At 40.3% G+C, this 24,329-nt stretch overlaps 1 protein-coding gene across 6 annotated transcripts in view; it reads right to left on the bottom strand.

Annotated features, from left to right (window-relative positions):
- Positions 1–24,329, bottom strand: part of TMCC1 (transmembrane and coiled-coil domain family 1) — a 255,494-nt gene that overhangs the window by 225,927 nt on the left and 5,238 nt on the right. For 2 of the 6 annotated variants that reach the window (XM_050781655.1, XM_050781651.1), the window contains exon 2: positions 15,347–15,597. The gene's annotated coding sequence lies outside the window, so the exon portion shown is untranslated. Of the gene's footprint in view, positions 1–15,346; positions 17,871–24,329 lie in introns of those variants that run through there. The other 4 variants (XM_050781653.1, XM_050781650.1, XM_050781652.1 and 1 more) reach the window with 3 other exon arrangements.

Below are 24,329 nucleotides of genomic sequence, written 5' to 3'. Positions count from 1 at the left end.
TTTTTTTTTTTAATAGAGACGGGGTTTTGCCATGTTGCCCAGGCTGGTCTCAAACTCCTGGGCTCAAGTGATCCGCCTGCCTCAGACTCCCAAAGTGCTCGGATTACAGGCATGAGCCACCACTCCTGGCACCCTTGCACTTCTTAAAATAAGGATGTATTATGTTTATAACCAGAAAAAATATGGATGGCTATCAAAATAGCCCAAAGAGGATAGGGAGAAAATGATGAAAGCTTGAACTATAAGGTCTGTAAGAGCAGAAAATTGTCTTATTTACCACTATATCCCTAATTTCTTGTACAATGCCTGGCACATAATAGATGCTTAATAAATGTCAGAATAAATGAGTGAATGAGTGAATAGATGAACACTCTTAAGGCTCAATGGGGAAGACACATTTCAGAAGTAAAAAAGAAAGAAATTAAAGATAATCCCAAGTTTCGTAGACTGGTTGGCTAAATGAAGGATGAGCCATTAATAAAGATAAGTAAAACTAGAGGAGGTATAGGTTTATGGGAATGCAAAAATATCACTGCAAAATGCCAATGAATTTGGTAGAAGACACACTAGGTTTCAGGAACCAGCAGGACCTCAAAATGCAGATGTCCAGCAGGCATCTGGGTGCAAGAGAAGTGCAAGCTGAATGTGCAGATTTGAGTGTCATCTGCATGAAGCTTATTATCAGAGATCACAGCTATCATATACCATAGTTTATGGACTCTCACTGCTCTTAATCAACAACAGAATAAGATATGCAGATCAAAATGGAATACACCCACTATTCTGGATGCCCTGACACCTAATCTGACGTTTATCCTACCAATTTCTAAACTTACGATTATGAAACAAATACACATTATGCTTTAGAGACTTCATCTCTCATTTGTTTCCTAATGGTATATAAAGACCCACAGCTATATACATACATACATACATATATATATATATATTTTTTTTTTTTGAGACAGAGTTTTGCTCTTGTTGCCCAGGCTGGAGTGCACTGGCACAATCTCAGCTCGCTGCAACCTCTGCCTCCCAGGTTTAAGCAATTCTCCTGCCTCAGCCTCCCGAGTAGCTGGGATTACAGGCATGCGCCACCACGCCCAGCTAATTTTTTATTTTTAGAAGAGACAGTGTTTCTCCATGTTGGTCAGGCTGGTCTCGAACTCCTAACCTCAGGTGATCTGCCCGCCTTGGCCTCCCAAAGTGCTGACATTACAGGCGTGAGCCACCACTCCTGACCATATTTTATATTTTCGCTATTTGCTACAGACAGAAATCTTGGCTCATAGATCCAGGGAAGATAAGAAATTCAATACATTTGGCATTATTTACTATAAAGATACAAAATGTATATACCGGTTTTATTCACTAAAAACAGGCAAATTATCACAAAATAATGGTTTGTCACATGCTACTGATTTTTTAAAGTTCCTGTTTGAAACTTGAAACACTTTTGAAAAACAAATGTCTTAGGAGACCATCCTTTATCAACAATATTTTTATAAATGTTTATTCTCACTATAGGACAGGAAAAGTTATTGATACCTGTTTCACCTAACTCCAAGATTACAACATCATAATCCTTCTAACTGTCCTCACCTACACAAGTCTCATCCTTGTCCAATTCATCCTATAAGTAAAAAAAAAAAAAAAAAAAAAAAAAAAAAAACTTCTTCATTTCCTTTGTGGACTTTGAGAGGTAGAATTATCTTAAATTATCTTAAACTGACCTTACTCAAAACTAAGCTTGTCTCTAAAAGGTCAACAAATGGGTGGGGCTAGTCTCACAAACACAGAAACACAAATATACGATTCATGTATCTCCATGCTTTCATTCATGTTATTTTTCATACTTGCAACAACAGCCTTCTTCTTCAACACTCCAAACAGAGAACACAGATGAAATCCTTCTGTAATCGCTTCAGCAGTCACCTATTCTCTTCCTTCTTTATATTTCCATAATACAAACCATATGGCCTTCAATAGCTAGTTTTGCAGTTTTCCTCTTTCCACACTGGTTTCTTGAAGTGCCATATCAAATCTAAATCCCTTAACAATACCATTAGTATTCAATAAATACTAATTCAGTGATAGGTTTAAATCTATCTCTAAATAAATAATCTAGTCCCAACCTGGTGTGGGTAGAAAATCTAACATAACTCTACCAGCATAAAGAAAGAACATGTAGCCAAGCAAATCACTGAAGCCACAGAAGACGGCTTATTTCACAACACTTCCTAGTTCATCCTAGCCGGTGACTGCATTGGCTTATTTTCAAGAAACTGACTTTAAGGCCATAGTAGAAATAAGTTTTTAACAAATAAGACCAAAATAAACTGAGTCACTGAATCAGAGCTAAAAGAGAAGTGATTCTAAAGATGACAGATGAGACTCCAGGTCACACAGATACTTGGTGGCATATAAACACTAGAACAGAGGCTTCTAACTTCTAGAAAGGTAACATATTTATTGTGTGCCTAATACATGCCAAGAACTCTGCTAGGCACTATGTTAGACAAGCACCCATTCTTGTACATCAAGATACTTCCCACAGATGTTCTAAAACATTTAAAATATTAATTTAAGGCTCACATTCTAAGGAAATCCCTGTGTTATGAGAAGACAACGCCCATATCTCTAACAAATACATTAAAATAGGCAGGCAGAGGGGGGTAAAAACCATACAAGCAGGAAAGAATTTGGAATTCCAAACAATTTACTCTTCCTTTTCTGGCTATGAAAATTCGCATGCTATTGTTTACCAATAAAGAGATTAAGGCCACCAAAAGGCATTTCTACCCAAATTTCATGACCCAACAGTTTAGAAAAAATGAGCATTATTCCTGTCAGAAAAAAATTATCTGTTTTTGTCACATCACATGCAGAGCCATCTGAGGACAAATGTCTAAGCAAAAAAAGAAACAATACTGGAATCTGATAAAGCCTCCTCAGGAATATGGCATTTAGCTGTTTCTTTTCTTTTTTTTTTTTTTTTTTTTTTTTTTTTGAGATGGAGTCTTGCTCTGTCGCCCAAGCTGGAGTGCAGTGGCACAATCTTGGTTCACTGCAACCTCCACCTCCTGGGTTCAAGCGATTCTCCTGCCTTAGTCTCCCAAGGAGCTGGGATCACAGGCACACACCATCATGCCCAGCTAATTTTTGTATTTTTAGTAGCGACGGGGTTTCACCACGTTGGTCAGGCTGGTCCTTGGACTCCTGACCTCAAGTGATCCACCCACCTTGGCCTCCCAAAGTGCCAGGATTACAGGCGTAAGCTACCGCGCCCAGCCTAGCTGTTCCAATGGAACCTTTCATCAAAGGATCAGTGCAGTGGCCGGATCTCAGCTCACTGCAAGCTCCACCTCCCGGGTTCACACCATTCTCCTGCCTCAGCCTACCGAGTAGCTGGGACTACAGGCACCCGCCACCTCGCCTGGCTAGTTTTTTTGTATTTTTTTAGTAGAGACGGGGTTTCACTGTGTTAGCCAGGATGGTCTCAATCTCCTGACCTCGTGATTCGCCCATCTCAGCCTCCCGAAGCGCTGGGATGACAGGCTTGAGCCACCGCGCCCGGCCAAAACAAATGTTACTGACATTACCAACAATCAAATTGATGACACTATGGCTACAGAAAGAAATATATCAATGACCTAAAGAATTCAATACTGATATTCTGAAACCCAGCCCTCTGTTCTAAAAACAAAATCTAGTTTTATGTATAGTAGTGTGGTATAAGAAACATACATTATTTGGTTTTTGTCCTTGATTCCTGGCAGAGCTCCTAAAACCCTCAGGTTTTCCTCAGTAACAGAAGTGCTTTTTGTTATTCATAATGTGTTCCTTTCAACTACACCTGAGTTTATGCTAATTAGGTGACTCTTGGTGGGCCTCTAGATAGCTTCAGGATAGGACTGGTTGCCAGGGGAACCAACCAAGTGATTAGAGTATTAGAACTTTTAGTCCTCCACTCCTCACCCTTGGGGAAGAGAGAGGAACTGGGGACTGACTAAATGATGGGATTTGGAAAGATTCCCTGGTAGTGAATACATAGAGGTGCTGGGAGGGTGTTGTGCCCAGAGAGGACACGAAAGCCTCACACCCCTCCCCAATAGCTTGCCCTATGTATTTATATCATTTCACTGTTCCTGAGTTATACCCTTTATAATAAACTGGTAAACATAAGTAAAGTGTTTTCCTGAGTTCTATGAGTCTTTCCAGTGAATTAACGAACCTGATGAAGGGGTCGTGGGAACCCCTGAATTTGCAACCAAGCCAGACAGAAGTGTGGGTGGCCCAAGACTTGTGACTAGCGTCCCAAGTAGCGGCAGTCTTTTGGAACTGAGCCCTTTAACTTGAGATCTGACACTAACTCCAGGTAGATAGTGTCAGAATTGAATGGAAGTGTTGAACACTCAGCATCAGAGAACTGAAGAATTGGTGAATTAGGTATGGTATGGAAAAACCCCCATAGGTAGTAATTCTTAGGATATATTTGTAAAGCTTGATGATACAAATGGATTTGTTGATAGAACCTCCCAACTTACCTTGCTGCACATGTACAAATAGAAAACCCAAAAATGTAAGAAATGCTGTCAAGAATAGTTGCTACTAAAAATAACTGGCATTAATTTTATGCCATCTATATGCCAGGCATTAAGCTCAGCATAAATTATTTGCAGTGTACAAAACTCTGAGAGGCAGATACTGTTCTCAACAGCAGAAGAGACAATTAAATCTCATAAATGTCCCACTATACACAGCAAGTAGCAGAGTTAGGAACTAAAGCTAGTTTTAACACACAAATCCCTGCCAACTTCTACATTACAGCAACCTTTACTTTTTATCATGTAGTGTAAAATTATAAACTTTAACAATTCTTGAAGACGGCATCCTCAAAATATGTTCTTTAAAGACTAGTCTTGAAAAATTCTCTCAAATAATAAAAATAAAGATAAATCACATGTACTTATCTAGTATTCTACTTGTCTATTTTACACTTTTTTTTTAAGAACTGCCTTTTTTAGCATTATACTCTTGCTGACAAATATTTCTTTTTTTTTCTCCTCCAGTTAATAAGAAACTAAAGTCATCAAGACATCACTTTCTCTTCAGTACCACTATCAGCAATGAGGAAAGAGGTCACTAGAAATCAGAAAATCTTACAACTTCTCAATATATTTGGATAGTTACATTTCCAAGTATTATCTTCAGTGGCAAAATCCTAATTCTTCAATTGTTTTTCATTAGATTTGGCAGCTAATGAGGCTAGGCGTGGTGGCTCATGCCAGTAATCCCAGAACTGTGGGAGGCAAAGGCAGGCGGATCATGAGGTCAGGAGATCGAGACCATCCTGGCTAACATGGTGAAACCCAGTCTCCACTAAAAATACAAAAAATTAGCCAGGCGTGGTGGCGGGCGCCTGTAGTCCCAGCTACTCAGGAGGCTGAGGCAGAGGAATGGCGTGAACCCAGGAGGCAGAGGTTGCAGTGAGCCCAGATTGTGCCACGGCACTCCAGGGGGAGGGCGATAGAGTGAGACTCCATCTCAAAAAAAAAAGTTATGGTGGCTAAAGCTGTCACTATTCTGGTCTCATTCACCTAGAAAATTTAGATTATCCGTGTTCTATTAAAACGTAACATCCAAGAATGGATACAACATAGATATAATCTGACAGTCCAAGAACAAAAGGATTATTACTTCTTTTAATCTAGCATTATACATCTGTAAGTATTCACCAATGTTAGCTTTTTTTTAACAGCCAAATCATACAACTTACCTTAGATTATGGGACTTGTCAAATGAAAACAAAACTTTTGAGCCAGATAATTTCTGTTTAAGATTAGGATCTTGCTAGGTGCGGTGGCTCACATCCCTAATCCCAGCATTTTGGAAGGCCGAAGCAGGTGGAGAGCCTGAGGTCGGGAGTTCGAGACCAGCCTGGCCAACACAGTGAAAACCCATCTCTACTAAAAATGCAAAAATTAGCCAGTTGTGGCAGCGTATGCCGGTAATCCCAGCTACTTGGGAGGCTGAGGCAGAAGAATTGCTTGAACCCAGGAGGTGGAGGTTGCAGTGAGCAGAGATCATGGCCACTGCACTCTAGCCTGGGCCTAGGCAACAAAGCAAGACACCGTCCCCCACCCAAAAAAAAAAAAAAAAAAAAGAATAGGATCTTACATTTCTATTACACCCACCTTGACACTTTCATACCTCATACGTACTTAAATCATCTTGATTTTCTTTGATGCAACATACTAGATAAACCTCCCAGTTTTAGTATCATTTATAAATTTTTTGGTAAGCATGTTTACCCCATTATTCAAGATCTCGATTCATACAACTTAGCAACAGAATTTACAATCCGTAAATTGTAAGCTCAAAATAAGCAAACCAAGTCAAATGACTAACAAACTGGGAAAATAAATTTGTAACACATATTACAATAAGTAATTCCATTACATAAACGGCTCCTACAAATTCATAAGAAAAAAAAACATTAGGATGTTGTTAAACAGGAATTAAAATTTTTAAAAAGGAAAAAGAAAAAAATGCGTAATCAATGAAAAAAGAATCAAAGTCTAACACGGACAGCCAGTTCACAAAAAAAGATAACATGATTTTCATATAGATGAAAAGCTCTTCAACCTCATGCATGAGAGTAACGCAAATGAATCTATGATATGATACCATTTTTTTTTACCTATCAGATTGGCAAAGACCAAAATGTTTGACAACACATCTAATTTGTAAAGATAATGGAGAAACAAGCACTCTCATAGACGGCTGACTGTAAAATAATTCCAACTAAGGTCTTTAGAGAAAATTTCAAAGATATCTGTTAAAAATTTAATTACATCTATCTTTTCTTCTGAGCACCAGTATTCACTGCAGCATTATTTGTAACATCAAAAGTGCTAGCCACAGTTGTTAATCCAACAGCCATTTCTCCCTTCTTCTCCATTAACCAGAATTCACATTTTGTTCAAGATAGTAATGATTGGTTTCAGGCAATATGGCTATCATATTCTCTTTCCCAGAGACACTTGGAGTAAGGGGCAGCAATGTAACTCCCAGTGAAATGTAAGGAGACATTACACAGGAAAGTGCATTCAACAGCACAGTCTGCTGACCCCACAGCACCAGCATTACATGGCAGCTTAATAGATACACAAATTCTCAGGCCCTACTCCAAACCTATGGATTTCAGAATCTCTGGAAGTAGATCCCACAAATAGGCAATATGAATAGTATTTTAACAAGCTCCCCAAGTAATATGTACACTAAAGTTCACAAAGCACTGTTTAGGAGACTTCTGGGAATTGTTTTTCTTCCCACGTAAAATGACAGCACCTTCCCAGTAAAAAAATGTTTTGCCCTCCATATCCTGTTTTTGAATGCAGTTGGTTGTGCTGCTTGGAGCTGAGGCAGCCATGATACAACCACAAGGTGACACAGGGAAGCTGAAAAGCCAACATAATGAGGAAAACAAAGGTGAGGGGAAAAAATGTGGGTCCTAAATATTGCTGAGCTACCAAACTAGTGCTGAATTACCTATCTCCTTGCTTCTGTTTATATAAGACAATTAAATATTTTTACAGCTTAAGTCACTGTTAGATTTCCTGGGGTTTTTTAAATTATTATTTCCATTATTTACAACTGAGTGTATCCTAATGATATATATTTTGTCAATGCATGGAATTTTTTTTTTTTGAGATCCGGAGTCTTGCTCTGTTGCCTAGGTAGGAGTGCAGTGGCACAATCTCGGCTCACTGCAATCTCCACTTTCCGGGATCAAGCCTCCCGAGCAGCCGGGATTACAGGTGCCCACCACCACACTCAACTAATTTTTGTATTTTTAGTAGAGATGGGGTTTCGCCATGTTGGCCAGGTTGGTCTCAAACTCCTGATCTCAGGTGATCCGTCCACCTCGGCCTCCCAAAGTGCTGGAATAACAGGCATGAGCCACCGCACCCAGCCTATCCTTGGAAATTAATGGAGCTTTAATTCTAGTGGAAATTACACAGCAGATTGGCAACAAGACTAGTTAGTGGTCTCAAGACTAACACTGGTTGTCTTAACACAGTGTGGGCATATGGAAAACCCAAAAGAAAAAAACCACAGTAACACTATGCAGCTGAAAAAAAAAAAAAAACTGACACAAGTTGGCCAGGTGTGGTGACTCACACCCATAATACAGGCACTTTGGGAGGCGGAAATGGGAGGATTGCTTAAGGCCAGGAATTTGAGATCAACCCGGGCAACATAGCAAGACCCTGTCTCTATGAAAATGTTTTTAAATTACCCAGGCATGGTGGTACACGCCTGTAGTCCCAGCTACTCAGGAGGCTAAGGTGAGAGGATCCCTTGAGCCCAGGAGGTCGAGGCTGCAGTTAGCTATGATCACACGAACCACTATACTCCAGCATAGGTGACAGAGTGACACCATGTCTCTAAAATATAATAATAATAAAAAGTAATTTTAAAAATACTGTGTTTTAATTACATATGCTATAAGTAGCACAGGATTAATCCCCAGTCCAAAACGCTAGGAACCAGAAGTGTTTTGGATTTCAGATTTTTTCACATTTTGAAATATTTGGATTATACATACCAGGCAAGCATCCCAAATCCAAGCAGCATTTCTTTGAGTGTTATGTTGGTACCCAAAAGATTTCAGATTTTGAATTTTCAAATTTGGGATGCTCAAACTATATTTTATGAGAAAAAAAAAAGCAAGATATAGAACTGTTTGAACAGTAGACCTCTATTTGAGTTTTTTAAAGGTAATATAAATATGTATGTACATATATACACACATATGTACATAAAGTATCTGAAGGAGACACAAAAAGAGGTAAAAATGCTTGTTACTAAGGAGAAGTAAGAATCAGGAATCAGGGATTAAAGTGAGACTTTCATTTCTATGGTTTCAACATCTGTATATTCCTATTCAAAATGAGTTTGAAATAAAAATGTTAAAAACTTCTTTTAGACTCATATTACACACAAGAGAATTCTCAAAGTGGCTCAAAGCTATTATTTCTACAAAGTACCTAAAAATTATTGTTTGCCTACCAGCACCTGGCATAATGCCTTGCCTATAATAGATTCTCAAATGTCTTCTGACTCAATTTACTATGGAATCAATTCCACAAGCTGCCACTTACAGCATCTAAGAATCTCAAAAATAGAGGCTAGAACTGAGCGCAGGGGCTCACACCTGTAATCCCAGCACTTTGAGAGGCTGAGGTGGGAGGACTGCTTGAGCCCAGGAGTTCAAGACCAGCATTGTCAACACAGTAACACCCTATCTCTACAAAAAACAAAATAAATAAAGTGTACAGGTAGGTGCAGTGGCTCATGTCCATAATCCCAACACTTTGCAAGGCTGAGGTGGAAGGACTGCGTAAGACTAGGAGTTCAAGACCAGCCTGGGCAACATAGCAAGACCCCATCTCTACAAAAAATACAAAAATTAGCTGGGTATGGTGGCACACACCGTAGTCCTAGCTACTTGGGAGGGTGAGGTGGGAGGATCGCTTGAGCCCAGCAGTTTGAAGTTGCAGTGAGCTATAATTGCACCACTGCACTCCAGCTGAGCAACAGAGCAAGACCCTACCTCTAAAAAAATAAAATAAAATAAAAGTAGAAAATAAATTTCATACATTTGAAGCTTTCTCTTCATAATCAAAGTCTGTCAGATAATTGCTTAACTCTGTTTTCCTTACTCTCCACAATATTTGAGTACTGTTTTAAGTTGTTGGAAAGGAAAATCAGCTTATAACAACCTTCTTTGGGTTTTCCATAAGCCCACACTGCATTAAGATGACCAATACTAGAAGCAGGCACGGTGGCACATCTGTAGTCGCAGCTACTCAGGATCTAAGGTAGGCGGATCACTTGAGCCCAGTAGTTCATCTAGCCTGAGCAATACAGTAAGATTCCACTGCTATTTTTTTTTTTTTTTTTTTTTAGATGGAGTCTCCCTCTGTCGCCCAGGCTGGAGTGCAATGGCCGGATCTCAGCTCACTGCAAGCTCCACCTCCCAGGCCTACGCCATTCTCTGGCCTCAGCCTCCCGAGTAGCTGGGACTACAGGCGCCCACCACCACGCCCGGCTAGTTTTTTTGTATTTTTTTTTTTAGTAGAGACGGGGTTTCACCGTGTTAGCCAGGATGGTCTCGATCTCCTGACCTCATGATCCGCCCATCTCGGCCTCCCAAAGTGCTGGGATTACAGGCTTGAGCCACCGCGCCCGGCCTCCACTGCTATTTAAAAAAAAAAAAAAAAAAAAGATTGGCCAGGTGCGGTGGCTCACATCTGTAATGCCAGCGCTGTGGGAGGCTGAGGCGGGTGATTGCCTGAGGTCAGGAGTTCAAGACCAGCCTGGCTAACATGGTGAAACCCTGTCTCCACTAAAAATACGTAAAAAAATAGCTGGGTGAGGTAGCCGGCACCTGTAATCCCAGCTACTCGGGAGGCTAAGGCAGGAGAATTGCTTGAACCCTAGAGGCAGAGGTTGCAGTGAGCCGAGATCTTGCCACTGCACTTCAGCCTGGGGGACAGAGCAGGACTCCGTCTCAAAAAAAAAAAACCACAAACACACACACAAAAAAAGATTACCTATACCAGTGTGAGACCACTAACAAGTCTTGGCCCCAATCTGTTACTTCATTTCCACTAAAACATAAACTCCATTAGGGTAGAAACTTTCATCCACTGTATCTCCAAGACCTACAACAGGGCCAACAAATATGAAAGTACTCAATAAATATTTTTTTACATAAATAAATGAAGAAAAAGACATCTTCCATAAGCCAAGAATAAGTTACACCTAACCACACCCATCCACTTTGGTTATTTACAGAAGCTCATCTGGCTGAGTATGCTACACAGACTGAATACTTTTACTAAAGACGAATAAATAGGGCTGGTGCCATGGCTCACACCTGTGATCCCAACACTCTGGGAGGCCGGGGCAGGCAGATCATCTGAGGTTGGGAGTTCAAAACCAGCCTGACCAACATGGAGAAACCCTGTCTCTATTAAAAATACAAAAACGTAGCCAGGTGTGATGGCACATGCCTGTAATCCCAGCTACTCGGGAGGCTGAGGCAGGAGAATCGCTTGAACCCGGGAGGAGGGATTGTGGTGAGCCGAGATCACACCATTGCACTCCAGCCGGGGGGATAAGAGTGAGACTCCATATCAAAAAAACAAAAACAAGTTTAAAATATCATTGGTCCTTAAAGTCATACATTCATTCTTTTGATAATTGCTATGTTGAACACAACCTGCTAACTGCTTTACAATGATTTAAGTAAGCACTAATGATTTGAACCCAGGTTTAATGCCTGGCTCAAAAAAAAAAAAAAAAAAAAGAATAAATAGAAGTGTGAAGAGGTCCTCACAAGCCCCACTGACAGAACAAAGACTATATTTGAACAAAGACTATATTTAAAGTGTCTTTCAGCCCTATAACCTAAGAAAGAAGAGTAGCTGACAGCCAATTAGCTCCTAGCCAATCCTTACATTTTTTCTTTTTCATAATAATTGCTAAGGACAATTTTAAAATCCTGAAGGCATGAATCAAAAATTAAGGAGCCAGGTTCAGTGGCTCATGCCTATAATCTCAGTATTTTAGAAGGCTGAGGCAGGAGGATTGCTTGAAGCCAAGAGTTTGAGACCAGCCTGGGCAACATATGGAGACCTCATCTCTACAGAAAAATAAATAAATAAAATTTCAAAAAAAAAAAAAAAACCCTGAAGAGCCGGGTGCTGTGGCTCCCACCTGTAATCCCAGCACTTTGGGAGGCCGAGGTGGACGGATCACAAGGTCAGGAGATCGAGACTATCCTGGCTAACACAGTGAAACCCTGTCTCTACCAAAAATACAAAAAAAAATTAGTCGAGCATGGTGGCAGGTGCCTGTAGTCCCAGCTACTCGGGAGGCTGAGGCAGGAGAACGGCATGAACCTGGGAGGCGGAGCTTGCAGTGAGCCGAGATCACGCCACTGCACTCCAGCCTGGGCAACAGAGCGAGACTCCGTCTCAAAAAAAGTAAATAAATAAACCCTGAAGATCTCCTCAAAGTAAATTTTCCAATATTACTTCAAATGAATAATTAATCAAGACAGTTGTTAATAATACTACTTAAATATCTTAAATCTTCTCCTGCCAAGAACATCTACCCAGAGTTACAGATTTTTATCTGAGTACTCAGTCTCACCAGGGTTTAGGAAATGTTTATCAGACTTTAACCTCCAACTGCTCCATTAAAACTACTCTTTATCAAGGTTACCAATAACTGCCACATTGTTAAATAGTTAATTCTCAGCCCTCATCTCAATTGTAGTATTTGACACAGTTGATCACTCCCTATTCCTTGAAACACTTTCCTCATTAGAATCCAGGATACCCTCTAACCTAGTTTTCATTTTACCTCTCCGGCTACTGCTACTAAATCTTCTTTGATGTTTCCTTCTCATCTTCCCGACCTCTAAACTCTAGAAATTAAGTTCTTCAACTGCTTCTTACTTCCATCTCTACTCACTTAATTGGAGATCTCATCCAGCTTTCTGGATTTAAATATAATCTATTTTAACAATACCCAGAGGTATATGTCCAGCAGATCCTTCTCTCTTGAATTCCAGATTCATAAACCCAACTGTTTACTCAACATCTCTAAGTGTTTTTTTTGTTTTTTGGTTTTTTTTGAGACAGTCTCACTCTGTGACCCAGGCTGAAGTGCAGTGGTGCAATCTCGGCTCATTGCAACCTCCGCCTCCCAGGTTCAAGCGATTCTCCTGCCTCAGCCTCCCGAGTAGCTGGGAATACTATAAGTGTGCCACCACGCCCAGCTAATTTTTTGTATTTTTAATAGAGATGGGATTTCACCGTGTTAGTCAGGGTGGTCTTGATCTCCTGATCTCATGATCCGCCCGCCTTGGCTTCCCAAAATGCTGGGATTACAGGCGTGGGCCACCGCGCCCAGCCTTATTTTTTTTTTTTTTTGAGCCAGAGTTTCGCTCTTTTAGCCCAGGCTGGAGTGACATGGCACAATCTCGGCTCACTGCAACCTCCACCTCCCAGGTTCAAGTGATTCTCCTGCCTCAGCCTCCCAAGTAGCTGGGATCACAGGCGCCTGCCACCATGTCCAGGTAATTTTTGTACTTTTTTTTTTTTTTTAGTAGAGATGGGGGTTTCACCACATTGGCCAGGCTGGTCTTGAACTCCTGACCTCAGGTGATCTGCCCACCTCCCAAAGCACTGGGATTACAGGCGTGAGCCATGCGCCTGGCTAACATCTCTAAGTCTTAATAGGCATCTTTAATTTATGTCTAAAACTGAGTTTCTGTTACTTCTGTAAACTTGTTCCTCTTTCAGTCTTCTCCATTTCAATAAATGACAACTGCATCCTTCCAGAAACTCAATACAAAAATCTTAACTCTTTCCTTTCTTTCACAGCACATATCCCATCTATCAGCAAAACCTGCTAACTCTACTTGAAAAATATATCCAGAATTAGATCACGTGTAACCAGTCACTGCTACTCTCTAGCACAAACCACATTTTCTCTCACCTTGATTACAGTAATAGGCTCCAAACTAGTATTTCTGCTTTTGTCCTTGCCCAATCTACCACTATCTACTCAGCAGCCAGAGAAATGAAAATGTCAAAATATAAATCAGATCATGTCACCCTGGCCAAATACTCCAAAGACTTCCTATTTTGCTCAGTGACAACACTAAAGGCCTACAAAGACCACCAGCAGCAGCAGCACCTGGGAGCTTATTAGAAATAGGCCCTATCCCAGACCTACAAAATTAGTCTAAATTTTAATAGGAACCCCCAAGGTAATTCATGTGCACATTGAAGTTTGAAAAGCACTTCCATAAAGCACCACAAAATAAGGACCCACCTCACCATTCCTCAGGCAAGCTTCTGTCTCAGGACATGTACGCTGTAATTCACTATGCCTAGAATGCTCTTCTCATACATATGCATGGCTCACTCCTTCACCTCTTTCAAGCCCTTACTCAAATGTCACCTTCTGTGTGAAGCCATCTGTGAACACTCAACCCCTTCCCCTCAATACACTCTATTCCTGCTTTCCTTTTACTCTTCTCTTTAGAATTTGTCATCACAAACTTAAAAATGGCATTTATGCATTATTTATTTATTTCAGGCCAGGCATGGTGGCTCACGCCTGTAATCCCTGCATTTTGGGAGGCCGAGGTGGAAGGATCACTTGAGCCCAAGAGTTCGAGACCAGCATGGGAAACACAGTGAGACCCCCATCTCTACAAAAAATAAAAATATTAGCTGATCACAGTGGCATACACCTGCAGTCCCAGCTACTTGAGACACTGATGTGAGGGACTGTTTGTGCCCAGGAATGTGAGATTGCTGTGAGCTACGACTGCAACCTTGCACTTCAGTCTAGGCAAAAGAGCAAGACGTTGTCTCAAAAAAAAAATTTTTTTTTCAGAAAGAAAAATTGAGTCTTTGAGTGAAAACAACAGATATACCTATAACTATCTACAATGCCATAACAATCCTTGACATTGATAAAAATCTTTCACTCAAATTTTCTCATCTGATTCTCAATAACCCCATGAGCTGTGTAAAGCAAGTAATGATAAGCCCGTTTTAAAGGTGAGAAAATAAACATACTTCAACTCTCAAAGCATGGAAGTAATAATGTCAAACCTGGGACTGAAGTCTCAATTTTTAGTTCAAAACTCTACAATATCACACCTCCTCTTGCCAATGAAACTGAACCAGACTATGAAATCATATAGCCAAAATGTTATGCTAAGGGTACTAAGCTTTCCTAAACCATCCAGTGTCTATGCAGAATGAGAACAAATTCAGTTCACCCAAGTCACAATTTCAATTTGAGAAATAAGAATGCAAGCTACAGCTGGGCACAGTGGCTCACACCTATAATCCCAGCACTTTGGGAAGCTAGGGTGAGGGAATCACTTGAGCCCAGAGTTTGAGACCAGCCTGGGCAATACAGCAAGACGCTGTCTCTATTATTAAAAATAAAAATAAAAAATTTAATTAAAAAAAATTCCAGCTGCTCCCCGTTACTTGTAAGTCTAATCCCGTGTCTTAATAACATTCAGGAAGAATGTAGGAAATGAGTTGTTTCATTATATACATTAAGAAACTTCTTGTTGAGTTACAGTTGCTAGGAAAAAAGAGAAAATGGGAGAAAGGAAGATGGAACAAGTAAACGAATGAGAACTGAGTTCTAGAAACGAAAGTATAATTATTTTATACTGTTTTGAGTGTCCGGGTGATGTCATTTTGCAGTAGAAGAAAAAAAGACATACCTCCTCAAAATCCCAGCAATAGCTTCCCTTTCTTTGCATAGGTGAGGATGAACAGTTGTAATCCAAAAGGTTTCCCAAAAAGTTATTTTTAAAAAAGACATAGAAACAGAAGATCCATATGAAAAACAGATCCAATCTGGGAGGATGGACACTGTGTCTTCTAAATCTTGTGACCAAGGGCAACTGCTCACCGAGCGTCAGCATCTGAAGAAAGTGCTAACTGTGGATGTGTCTTCTCCAGAGATTAATACCTGCTGGGACAGAAGAGCAAGAAACGGAGAAAGAACTACTGAATGCAAATGACTGTTGGACAAACAATGACAGGCTGAGCATCCCAACTTTGAAAGGCCAAAACCCAAAATGCCCCAAAATCTGAAAACTTTTCGAGTCCCAACATGATGCTCAAAAGAAACACTCATTGGAGCATTTCAGAGTTCAGACTTTCCAACTAGGGATGCTCAACTGATAAGTATTAACACAAATATTATGAAATCTGAAAAAATCTGAAATACTTCTGGTCTGAAGTATATCAGTTCTCAGGCTGCAATTTTTTTTTTTTTTTTTTTTGAGACAGAGTTTTGCTCTTGTTGCCCAGGCTGGAGTGCAATGGCGCAATCTTGGCTCACTGCAAACTCCACCTCCCAGGTTCAAGTGATTCTCCTGTCCCACCCTCCCATGTAGCTGGGATAACAGGCGCTTACCACCATGCCAGGCTAATTTTTGTATTTTTAGTAGAGACTGGGTTTCATTCACCATGTTGGCCAGGCTGGTCTTGATCTCCTGACCTCATGATCCCCCCACCTCGGCCTCCCAAAGGGCTGGGATTACAGGCATGAGCCACCGCGCTCAGCCTAAAATTTTTTACATTAACATTAGCGAAGAAAAAGTGATCACATGGAGGTAACACCAGTGACCACGCCCAGCTGCCACTGAGTTATCAATGACAGCAGTAGGCAAAAGTACACTTCGGCAGGTAATCCAGCTCTCTCTCTGATAATAGTAAAGAAAATATTAAAATCTATTTCAAGTTTTTTGTAGCAAAATGATGGTCACATCACACAACCAATCATAGATAAAGATTTGTCTGTAGTCTGCCAAACAGAGCAACCATTCTGGCAACTTATAAAACAAATATTGTAGAACTACTAATGCAGATGTCCACTCTCAGCAGAAAATGTAGAATAATCATATAAAAAAATGTAGGTTTTGGCAGAGAAACTAAAAGTTAACATGAAAACAAAGTGATATAAATGTTAATATGACATATAGGGTGGTTTGTATACCCTTTTTAGCTAACATAAAGAACAAGAAATCTGTTACATTTTGGCAACAAATTAAGGCAGTATTGATACCTGCTACATCACTGCATTTCTATCAAACCACAAATTATAGAATATATAAAATGAAATACATTGGATGGAACTAGCAGCAGTCAAGACACAGAAGAAGGAAAGATGAGTAAATGTAAACACACATCAATAAAAACCATCCAAAATGAAACCCAAAATATAAGACCAAAGAAAAACAGCAGAGCATCAGTAAGGTATGGGACAACTTCAAGAAACCTAGTAATATATATGTGATTGGAATCCAAGGAGGGATGTGTGAATATTTGGAGAAATAATAGCCAAAAATGTTCCAAACTGATGAAAAGTATAAACTCACAAACTCAAAAAGCTTAACAACAAGAGCAAAAAACTCAAAGAAAGTTTTATTCCACCAGGGAACAACAAAATCAAATTCCTTGAAACCAGACATAAAGAAAAATCTTAAAAGGAGCCAGAGGAATACGGAACGAGAGAAAACATTTACAGATCATCTATCATCCAGAATATACAGAGACCTCTTAAAACTCAAAACAAAAAACAACCTGATAAAACTGGGCAAAGGATATTTCTCTAAAGGAGATACATGAATGGCTGATAAACACATAAAAAGATGCTCAATATCATAAATCATTAGGGAAATGCAAATCAAAACTACAATCAAATACCACTCACACCCATTAGGATAGCTATGATAAAAAAAAAAAAAAAACAGAAAATGACAAGTGCTGGCAAGGATATGGAGAAAGTGGGACCCTTGTGCACTGTTGATAGAAATGTACAATGGTACAGCCACTGGGGAAAACAGTATGGAAGTACCTAAAAAAATGAAAAATAGAATTACCATATGATCCAGCAATTTCGTTTCTGGGTTTATAGAAAAAAGATTTAAAGTGGGGGTCTGTAAGAGATATCTGTACAGTCATGTTCACAGCAGCATTATTCATGATAGCCAAAAAGTGGAACCAACCCAAGTGTCATATATGGATAAGCAAAATGTGGTACATCATACACAACAGAATACTATGCAATCTTAAAAAGGAAGAACATTCTGAAAAATACTACGACATGGATGAACCTTCAGGACATTATATTAAGTGACAGGAGACAATCACAAAAAGACAAGTACTGTATGATTCCACTTATATGAGTTACTAGGGTAGTCAAATTCAAAGACAGTAGAATAGTGGCTTCCAGAGGTTGGGGGAGGGGGTCTGGGGAGTTAGTGTTTAAAAGAGTTTCCGTTTGCAAGATGAAAGGAGTAATGGAGATGGATGATAGTGATGGTTGTACAACATTATGAATGTATTTAACATTACTGAACAACACACTTAAAAATTGTTAAAATCAGCCAGGCGCTGTGGCTTATGCCTGTAATCCCAGCACTTTGGGAGGCCAAGGTGGGCGGATCACCTGAGGTCAGGAGTTCGAGACCAGCCTGGCCAACATGGTGAAACCTTGTCTCTACTAAAAATAAAAAAAAAAAAAAAGAAAATTAGCCAGGCATGGTGGCACACGCCTGTAATCCCAGCTACTTGGAAGGCTGAGAAAGGAGAATCGCTTGAACCTGGGAGGTGGACGCTGCAGTGAGCTGAGATCGCACCACTGCACTCCACCCTGGGTGACAAAGTGAGACAATCAATCAATCAATCAATCAATAAGGTTAAAATGGGCCAGGTGTGTTGGCTCATGCCTGTAATCATAGCACTTTGGGAGACCAACATGGGAGGACTGTTTGAGCCCAGGAGTTTGAGATCAGTCTGGGCAACATGGTGAGGCCCCATTTCTACAAAAAATTGTAAAAATTTGCCAGGAAATTTTTGCCAGGAAATTGCATCTGTGGTCCCAGCTATTCAGGAGGCTGAGGTGGAAGGATCACTTGAACCTAGGAGGTCAAGGCTGCAATAATCCATGTTCACACCACTGCACTCCAGCCTGGGTGACACAGCAAGACCCTATCTCAAAAACAAAGAAACAAAAAATGGTTAAAATGGTAAATTTTTAATTATATATATTTTAACATATTAAAAAATATATTTTTTGAGCTGGGAGCGGTGGCTCACACTTGTAATCCCAACACTTTGGGAAGCCAAGAGGGATCAATCACTTGAGGCCAGGAGTTCAAGATGAGCCTGGCCAACATGGTTTCACCAATATGGTGAAACAACATGGTGAAACCTCACTTCTATTTTATTTTATTTTAGAAATTAAAAAAATACATTAGAGAAAGAAAAAATATATTTTTTGAAAGAAAAATAAAAGCAGCCAGAAGGAAACAACCACACATTAAATACAGAAAAAATAAACCCAATGAAAGCAGATTTCTCATTGGAAACAATGCAGGCCAGAAGATGGTGAAACAGCATCATAAAGAAAACGTCAACAGTAATTACATATCCTTTGAAAATAGTTTCTAAAACTAAAAAAGAGTCTTCAGATAACCAAATACTAAAAGGATTCATTATCAGCAAATGTACACTACAAGAAACATCAGAAATCCTTCAATCAGAAGGAAAATCATACCACACAGAAACCTAGACCTATACAAAAGAATAAAGAGCACCAAAAAAAGGTAATATATATGAATAAACAAACTATAGATGCATACTGGACAAAGACTTTTATAATAGTATGAGCAGAATCATTTACATTATTAAAGAAAAAAACGGTATCAAGAATTTTCAGGCTGGGCGTGGTGGCTTACACCTGTAATCCCAGTACTTTGGGAGGGTGAGACGAGAGGATCGCTTGAGCCCAGGAATAGGAGATCAGCCTAGGCAACATAGTGCGAACCTATTTCTACAAAATAAAATAAAAAAAGAATTTATACATATCTTCCAACATGCTTGTCTTCCACAAACTTCAAAGTACCCTGATTATTAGAACTCAGTTCCCATTACACTTTCCTATAAATCAGTCAACATTATTTCTTTATAAAATGAAGCTCTCAAGTACAATCTATTTGTCTGATAATGGAGTCTTTTGAAGAAATAAAATTAAAACTAAAATCTCCTTGTTTCCAGCTTAGTATTCTACTACACAAACAGTGGTTTTCAAACACTTTGAAGGGCTTGCCTACAGAGAAATTTTTTTTGAGATTAAAAAAATGGCGGTCAATATATAATTTATCTATTTTTTTCACTGTCTCAATGGAACCCAAAAGTCATTTACAAATAAGCTACAGCAGGCCAGGCATAGTGGCTCATACCTGTAATCCTAGCACTTTGGGAGGCTGAGGCAGGCAGATTGCTTGAGCACAGGATTCAAAACCAGCCTGGGCAACATGGCAAAACCCATCTCTACAAAAAATGCAAAAATTAGCCAGATATGGTGGGACACACCTGTAGTCCCGGCTACTAGGGAAGGTAAGGCAGGAGGATCGCTTGAACCCAGGAGGTCCAGACCGCAGTGAGCTTTGATTGCACCACTGCACTCCAGCCTGGGCGACAAAGTCAGACTCTGTTTCTAAATAAATAAATAAATAAGCTACAGCAAAGAATGTTCCTTGTTTTCAAGAAATCTGAAAAAAACAATAGGTTTCAATGAATTGGTCAGGTTGCCCCAAACTGGCAAAAGAAGAAAACTTTTGCCAAGTCTTCCTGAAGAAAGTGAATTTGTCAAAGCAAAGGTGTCAAAGCAATCGCTGCAAAACAAAGCTTTGGGGTCAGGTGTTGAAGTAGAAAAACGATCACCTGAGGTCAGGAGTTCAAGACCAGCCTGGCCAACATGATGAAACCCTGTCTCTACAAAAATTAACCAGGCATGATGGCGGGTGCCTGTAATCCCAGCTACTTGGGAGGCTGAGGCAGGAGAATTGCTTGAACCCAGGAAGCGGAGGTCGCAGTGAGCTGAGATCACACCATTGCACTCCAGCTTGGGTGAGACAGACAGACTATGTCTCAAAAAAAAGAAAAAGGGAAAACAATATTTGATGCTATTCCATTATACTTCAAACCTGAGGGAATGTGGTTAGTAAGAATAAAATCTCTGTAACATCACTGGTGCCAAATAGATTACAGAATGGGAATCCTGCCTACTATCCCTCTGAATACATAATAGGCTTTCTTTTGTTTGTTTTTTGTGTTTATTTATTGAGACAGAGTCTCACTCTGTCATCAGGCTGGAGTGCAGTGGCACAATCTCAGCTCACTGCAACCTCCGCCTCCTGGGTTCAAGCAATTCTCCTGCCTTAGCCTCCTGAGTAGCTGGGATTACAGGCACCCACCACCACGCCCAGCGAATTTTTGTATTTTTAGTAGAGATGGGGTTTCACCATGTTGGCCAGGATGGTCTCGATCTCTTGACTTCGTGATCCACCCACCTCAGCCTCCCAGGCTGATTACAGGCATGAGCCACTGTGCCTGGCCTGAATATAAAATGTTAAACGCAATTCATACACTCGGAGACTGCCTGAGACCACTAGTAGACCTCATAACCCAACTGCACAGTGAGAGACCACTTGCTGCTCTCAGACAGGTAACTGAATGGTTCACGTAACTCAGGATGTTCTTCTGACAGAATTCTAGAGGAAGGCTACCTACTGTTACCCTGTCTGGACCAAAATTCTTTATTCTATAAAGACAACAAGAAAATTATGTGATTTCAGTATTCACTAAGGAATACCATATTCCAGGAGAAAGTAGCATTCTTTCAGCTCTTTATCCAAAGTCAAGCCACTGGGTAACTTTCTGCTTTATATGATAATAAACTTAACAAAAGAAATACAGTGGTTACATACTCAAGAGAATTGAAAAAATATGTTCAAACAAAAGCTTATACAAGAATATTCAAGGCAGCATTATTCATAATAGCAAAAAAGTGGCATTATTCAAAACAGCCTACTGATGAACAGGTACACAAAATGTGGTATATTCACACAATAGAATATTACTATGCCATAAGAAAGGAATACTTGCTACAACATGGATGAATAAAAACACTGTTAAGTGAAAGAAGCTAAAAACAAAAGGGCAGGCCGGGTGCAATGGCTCACGCCTGTAATCCCAGCACTTTGGGAGGCTAAGGCGGACGGATCACTTGAGGTCAGGAGTTCAAGACCAGCCTGGCCAACATGGTGAAACCGTTTCTACTAAAAAAAATTTTTTTAATTAGCCAGGTGTGGTGTGTGCACCCGTAATCCCAGTTACTCGGGAGGCTGAGGTGGGAGAATCCTGGGAACCCGGGAGGCAGAGGTTGCAGTGAGCCGAGATCACGCCACTGCACTCCAGCCTGGGAGACAGAGTGAGACTCCATCTCAAATAAAATAAAATAAAATAAAATAAAATAAAATAAAATAAAATAAAAACACAAAAGGCCAGGTATTATATGATTCCATTTATGTGAAATGTTTAGAATAGGCAAACCCTATAGGACAAAAATCAGACTGTGGTTGCCAGGAAACAAAGAGATGGACTGCTTAATAGGTATGGGGTTTCTTTTTGGTGTGAAAATGTTCTACAGTTTGACAGCAGTGGTGGTTGCACGTTACACTGTGAATGAAGTAAAAGCCACTGAATTGTACATTTAAAATGGTTAACTACATATTTCAAATCATAAATTGTATGTTATGGGAATTTTACCTCAAGAAAAAAAAAAAATACTGGGCTGGGCGCGGTGGCTCATGCCTGTAATCCCAGCACTTTGGGAGGCTGAAGAGAGCGGATCATGAGGTCAAGCGGATCAAGACCACCCTGGCCAACATGGAGGAATCCCATCTCTATTAAAAATACAAAAATTAGCTGGGCATGGTGGCACGCACCTGTAGTCCCAGCTACTCAGGAGGTTGAGGCAGAAGAATCACTTGAACCTGAGAGGTGGAGGTTGCAGTGAGCCAAGATTGCGCCACTGCACTCCAGCCTGGCGACAGAGCGAGACTCCATCTCTCCAAAAAAAAAAAAAAATTCTAAATGTTAGTTATCTTGTACCTGTATCTCCCACTACTTAACAAAATACTGTGAGCATTAAAAAAAAGACCACTCAAAAACACTTTTTAAAATATAACATAATTGGCTCAAGCCTGTAATCCCAGCACTTTGGGAGGCCGAGACGGGTGCATCACGAGGTCAGGAGATCGAGACCATCCTGGCTAACACCGTGAAACCCCGTCTCTACTAAAAATACAAAAAAACTAGCCGGGCGAGGTGGCGGGCGCCTGTAGTCCCAGCTACTCCGGAGGCTGAGGCAGGAGAATGGCAGAAACCCGGGAGGTGGAGTTTGCAGTGAGCTGAGATCCGGCCACTGTACTCCAGCCCGGGCTACAGAGCAAGACTCCGTCTCAAAAAAAAAAAAAAAAAAAAAAAATATAACATATTGACATTCTAAGAAAGGCAAAACTATAGAGACAGTTAAAAGATCAGTAAGGTTGCCAGAGGCTGGTGTGAGGAAGCAAATCGGTGAGACAGAAACTTTCTAGAGCTGTGGAACTAATCTGCAGGATACTGTAATGTTAAACATAAAATACTAGAAGTCTGTCAAAACCCACAGAAATTTGTATCACAAAGAATAAACTTTAATGTGTGCAAATTATTAAATAATTAGGAGATAAAGGTATCTCAGCAAAAAATGCAGACTGTGACAAAATCTAAATCTATTACAAATATATGAGACGACTTCAGGAAGTGAGTAGGGAAAGCTGGTAACCTAAAAAACATTAGAAATGACTGCTATCGGCCGGACGCGGTGGCTCAAGCCTGTAATCCCAGCACTTTGGGAGGCAGAGACGGGCGGATCACGAGGTCAGGAGATCCAGACCATCCTGGCTAACATGGTGAAACCCTGTCTCTACTAAAAAATACAAAAAACTAGCCGGGCGAGGTGGCAGGTGCCTGTAGTCCCAGCTACTTGGGAGACTGAGGCAGGAGAATGGTGTGAACCCAGGAGGCAGAGCTTGCAGTGAGCTGAGATGAGCCACTGCACTCCAGCCTGGGCGACAGAGCGAGACTCTGTCTGAAAAAGAACTATCCATGAGTTTCTAGTTGATAAACTAGTTTCCCACAGGTATACAGATTAACAGTTCTGAAACCACTATACATGTATGCTGGAATTGAATAATCAATTCTGGCAGATGGTGGGAGGCAGGTTTTTCACTGGTGAAGCAGGAGGTTACATATAAGCAAGGTAAGGTTAGAATAACACATGTGGTAATGAATTAGAGTTGGACACATCATGAAGTCATGTTTAGCTTAATAAAGATACAGTTACATATAGAAATATATATAGATATGTGCATATACACAGGTTAATATGTATACATATATTTCCTTCCTCTGTCAACTGAGAGGGCCTAGAAGCAACAATACTTCAGTACCAACAAGCACACCTATCACCCAGATCTTGGTTTGTAACACCATTCTTCAATAAAAGGTACCAGGGCTCCTTGAGAACTGACTGTTTACAGGACTGGAGCAGAAAATATACAAGATGAACCTTAGAGCATCTTATGTTGCCAGAAAGTAAGAAAGTACACATACAATCATGGAGGTATGTCAAAGAGAAAGGATACAGGAACCAACTTAAAGAGCTCCCAATGGCCAAAGCTGAAACCATTTAGCAATGAAATTTAAGTAGATACGCCACCCGTAAGGAGGTAGAACATAACTCATCACCACTAAGTGTAGGCTGTACATAGTGACGATTTTCCAGAGTATAGTAGGAAAGAG

This window comes from Macaca thibetana, chromosome 2 (assembly GCF_024542745.1).
Source record: "Macaca thibetana thibetana isolate TM-01 chromosome 2, ASM2454274v1, whole genome shotgun sequence".
Lineage (NCBI taxonomy): Eukaryota > Metazoa > Chordata > Mammalia > Primates > Cercopithecidae > Macaca > Macaca thibetana.
Note: the sequence above shows the minus strand (reverse complement) of the source record. Positions and strands in the feature narration are given on the sequence as shown.